This window comes from Adiantum capillus-veneris, chromosome 18 (genome assembly GCF_014529385.1).
Source record: "Adiantum capillus-veneris isolate H3 chromosome 18, ASM1452938v2, whole genome shotgun sequence".
In the NCBI taxonomy this organism is placed as follows: domain Eukaryota; kingdom Viridiplantae; phylum Streptophyta; class Polypodiopsida; order Polypodiales; family Pteridaceae; genus Adiantum; species Adiantum capillus-veneris.
This window is the reverse complement of record NC_140948.1, coordinates 43,103,219-43,108,418: the sequence shown is the minus strand read 5'-3', so window position 1 is coordinate 43,108,418 and position 5,200 is coordinate 43,103,219. Positions and strand designations below refer to the sequence as shown.

The 5,200-nt window shown below is 44.9% G+C and overlaps 1 pseudogene; it reads right to left on the bottom strand.

Moving 5' to 3' along the window:
• Positions 1–2,280: 2,280 nt before the first annotated feature.
• On the bottom strand, positions 2,281–4,790 carry LOC147435566 (peroxidase P7 pseudogene; annotated as a pseudogene).
• Between the last annotated feature and the right edge of the window lie 410 nt (positions 4,791–5,200).

Genomic DNA, 5,200 nt, shown 5'->3' with positions numbered 1-5,200 from the left:
CACTACATACTAAACAAATGGAGTGAAGTACCAAGTGATTTAAAAAACAGAGTCATCAGCATACTTCATGATGAGTTTCCCATTCCAACACGGGATCAACGCTTCAATGAAGACCTGATGAAGATTCGAATGCACGAATACTGCAAACACAAGCGTTCCGAAGTGCAAAAAGCAATCAAGAATGGGTGGAACAGGCCAGATTGGCTGGCCAAAGAAGATTGGAAGAATGCGAAGAAAGCAGCGCGCGAGAATCCCAACAAGTGGAAGCAACAAAAGGATGCAGCCAGAGCGCGAGTAGAGGCAGGGAGCTCGCACCACTTGGGGAGCGGTGGATGGGCATCATTTGAGGCCGATTTTGTAAGTGTTTTCACATTGCTCTTTATGCATGTTCGATAGTTTAGGGTTTATGAGTTTTTTAGTTCTAACATAATGAAATCTTTGTATGTTTTGACAGTGGTCGATGACAGGACGTGATCCCACACCGTACGAGCGCGAGTACGCAGGCAGGAAGGGCTTAAACGCCCTGATGGACATTCTCAGTTCTCGCGGCGGCATGGTTAGTATTAGGGTTTACTCTTTTTTATTTTTTGTATTGTTTTATAAATGTCGTTATATGTTTATACTTACTGAAAGCTGTCTTATTGTTTTTTTTTGCAGAATCCGACAGATACGCCACTTGGACGCGATGAGACGTCTGACTAGACGACGTCAGTTTAGCCGTAGCTAGATAGCATTAGTTTAGGGTTTCTCATAGCTTATGTATCATGAGACGGATTTTATACGTCTTTTTGAACCATGTATATTATTACATTTTTCACCGCAGTTCCTTTTGCCAATCAATTCTTTATGCCTATGATGTTGTACAATTGTCATTATTACATTTGCCAATCAATTCATTTTGCTTATGATGTGTACAATTGTCAATTTTGCAAACAATGCGTCTTGTGGGTGACTATTTTGGGTCTATTATCTACCTTTGCACTTTTTTAAAAAAGTGAATCAAGTACAATATGGTTGATGGGTGGCAGGGCATTCAATGCCCTGCCACCAAAAAAAAATTCTCTCGGGCGTCGCTATAAGCGTCGCTATTTATGGCTCTGTAGCGTCGCTATAGTCTTCTGTGTAAACGTCGCTATATGCGTCGCTATATGCGTCACTATATAGCGACGCTTATAGCGACGCATATAGCGACGCTCTCGTAGATACGCTCGTAGCGACGGTTTTAGCGACGCCGGGGGTTATAAAAACCCAGTGTATTTCCGTCGCTAACAGCGTCACAAGAGCACTCAACCTCTTGTAGTGATATTATGTATTCACCAAATCCAAGGGGCCGAAAGAATGAATTTCCTTTCTCGATATTTAGGAAATTCATGTATACTTTGACTTCCTTAATCCGCTCAATGAGTATTCATAACATTGGGCCGACCTTGTAGGGAACAATTCTAGCAAGTTGTTGTTGATATAAATACATTGGGTATTGTATAACTCGACAGGCGTCGAGCGAGTGAGTGGAGCAATGCTGCCCATAGTGATCACGACACTGTAGATCGATGAGAATAGTAGTCTGAAATTATAGGGAAAAAAATGGAGGCTGAGAATATCAGTAAAAAAGAAAAATGTTTGGTTTCATTTAGAAAATTGAATCTTCTTCTCTCACAATCGAATAGTCACCGTTATAGTGCGATCAATCAAATTTCACAGATAGTCTCATAAATTGTGTCATAATAATCAATATCTAATTCTCCTAAATGATTTTCTCATATTAAACTGATCATTTAATGTGGGGAAGGCCAGGGGAGAAAAAGCTAGAATATTGGTTAAGCTAGCAGACCGGCCACAGTAGGGATCCAAAGGGGGGGCCATCTGCAAAAGAGCCATGTGCAACAATGGGCTAAAAAGACCCTAAGGTTAAGCCCATTAAGACTTCCAAAATGCTAAGGTTCCAAAATTCGAAGGTTGTGTCCAAAGGTCAACCTTAGGGAAAATTGGATGCTTTGTGTGTGCCCTAAAAGTCTTTGCACATCCCTACATGGGAGGGGGCGAGCCCTAAAGGTAGGGGATGAGAGAGAAAGCCACACACACACACACAGGCTCCCTTTTACACAAAGGGAATGAGGGACACATGTCAGCTCCCTAGGCCAGATGCCCACAAGGTGTGCCCAATTTCTATTGGATGACCCTTGAAGTGGACCAATGCGAATTAAGCTAGAATAAATCTAGGTTAATTAATTTAAAAACATTTTATAAAAGAAACCAATGAGAATTAAGTCTCCTAGAAGACTATTGGGCAGTCTCCCAAAGGGTCCAATGAGCATTCAGGAGCCCCATGGCTTGCCTGATTCCTATTGGCCAGGAGGAAAAGGGGTCCAATGAGAGTTTAGTTTAATTATTTAATTACCTAAAGCTCTCACAAAAGGGGAAAGGGGGACACATGTCGGAAGGCTATCACTTATGCTGCTTAATTGTAATTGGCTTGACTTAGGGAGGGCCAATGAGGCTTCAGCAAGAGCAATTAGCAAGAGGGCTCTCCCAAGAGAGAGAGGGGGCTGATTTTTTCGAGGCATTATCACACACACACACACACACACACTGACACAAGCTCATGTGTGAAGAAAGAGAAGACTATCTCTTCCCAAGCTTTAATGGAGAACTCATCACCTACTCCAAGCTTGTGAGATAGAAGCCTACATCAACACTCTCTTGGCATGTGGATGCAAATCCAACCAAGAGCCAATTAAGCTTCAATGCATGCTCATCTCCTCTACCAAGCTAATTACTAAGCTAAGCTATGCTACATATGAGTGATTATGTGAGGAGATGTACATCTTTCTCGTAAGATACTCCTTCTTCCTCTCAATCTACTCTCATACCCTACTAGCTCTCACCATCTTCAAAGGTGTGTGAGGTCTTGGGTCTGAGAACGGGGATAATTCAAGTTGTGTTTGTTAAGTGTTTTGCTTAGTGCATGAAGTTTCCATCTTCATTGCACTAGCTAGTCTTCAAGTTATGTTTGTTAAGTGTTTTGCTTAGTGCATGAAGTTTCTATCTTCATTGCACTAGCTAGTCTTCAAGTTATGTTTGTTAAGTGTTTTGCTTAGTGCATGAAGTTTCTATCTTCATTGCACTGGCTAGTCTTGAAGGAACACAAAGAATCGTATTGTAGAATGTCTCTCTTGATGGGAGAAACCATAATACAAAGCCTTTTGGAGGGGGGACCGGCTCCATACAAATCTGGTCCTCAACTGTTGTCAATAGCTTAATTTCTCTCTTTTGAAAGTATTGTCGATGCTATCTAACTAGGTGTTATGCTTTTTGTTGCTCTCTCCACCCAAGCACTCTTGTAATTCTCATTAGGAATCTATTCTAATGAAATGCCCACTATGTTCATGCTAATTTCCGCTACACGTAAGTTATTAGGCCATTAAATGTTACAAATTGAATGGATCATGGAATAATCTGCTTTAAAAACTGGTCAAAGCACTCTTGTTTGATAAGACTAAACTACATCAATAACAAAGAAACCAATACTTCTCAAGCTAATTGAAAGTTTACTATGGTATACAAAAAACGTTAAATAAAAAATTGATTATGGAACAATCTCCTAAACCAGTCAAAGTCAAAGCACACTTGTTTGACAAAACTAGACCACCTCAACAACAACGAAAGCAACACTTTTCAAGCTAATTGAATTCTACATTTTATATACAAAATAGCTTGAATAAAACATTGAGGAGCCTAGCTTGTAAGAACTGGCTAGCTGCTGTTGACGAAGCCGCATTGGTGCGTACCTCTCCTTGCGATATTCATGGCGGTGGTGAAGTCGGTGAAGAAGGCGGCCTGGCTCTTAGCCTAGCGGGCCACCTGGTCACGTGTGGTGCCGGCGGTGGAGTAGAGCACCTGGTCGGAGTGGAGGAGTCCGTGGTTGCTCAGGAGGTTGGAGTAGTAGCCATTGTCAAAGAGCGTGGGGGAGGCGACGTCGAGGTCCGAAAAGGCAGCATTGGCACCGGTAGGGGACTGCGGCACAAGCGACTCGCGGTACTTGGACTCGAGGGCGGTGGGGTCGTCGGTGTTGGGGGTCAGCTGTGCAGCGAAGGTGTTGCAATTGGCTTTGCCGATGGTGTGGCCGCCAGAGAGCACCACCATGTCCTTGGGGGAGAGGCCCACGTTGGCGAAGTTGGCGACAAGGTCGCTGACGTTGAAGTTGAATCCGGGCAGGTTCTGGTTGGCGAGGGAGCGGCTGGCGGTGAGGCTGTCACGCCGGCCGAGCAGAACACGCCGCCGCTCTGAAATGCAGACAGAGTGAGATCATTAGCACTTACACTTTGGAATATTAGTAGAGTAAACATATGAGGATTCAGATTATACATAAGCGGAAGCAGATGTAAGCAACAGACGACTCCTGGGCACTCCTTCTCCAACGCGGCCTTGATATCGTCTATCACCTCGAAGCCCCGCACGGAGTTGTCGTTGGGGCGGGCGTCCTGTTCGCCTTCCAGCACGCCCGGGATGCTCTTGAGCAGCAACGACCCATCGCACCCCTGCACAAAGCAGTCGTGGAAATGCAATCGCAGCAGTGAGCCGGCCATGCGGGCCCCCTGGGAGACTGCGTTGTCCACCACCTGCCGCACGATAGACTCAGCGCTGGGGCAGCTGCTCTTGTAGAAACTATACTGCAGCGGGCCGCTGCTGCCTTGCAAGCTGCGGCCGGCGTCGACGCTTCCCAATATGCCGATGGTCAAGCTAACAAGCAGGAGCCTAATGACTAGAGTATTCACAGGACGTCCGGCCATGGAAAATTATATCTACCAGGAGCAGATGCAGATCAGCCGAAGCAGTGGGTAGAATGGCAATATTAACTTTGTAGAGCTGATCAGCAAGCGCAGCTCTCTGATATTTAGGGAGTAGCTAGAGCGCGATTTGATCTAAAGTACTGTACAGAAATTAGCTAGGTGCTCAGCTTATAGTTGGCTGGAGTCCCCGTGTCCAAAGTCGATATATGTAGTGGTCGAGGAGATCGAGCTGGCCCTCAAGAACGAGTCTTTGCACAGCTGATCTCTGCAATATGCATGCATGCTCAACGTTGCTCATGCATAATCACTTACGTGCTTCTCACGGCTACGTGCAGCACATAGTTTCTCTCTCTCTCTCTCTCTCTCTCTCTCTCGTCGAGAACGTCTTTTGCCAGTACCAGTGCACACCT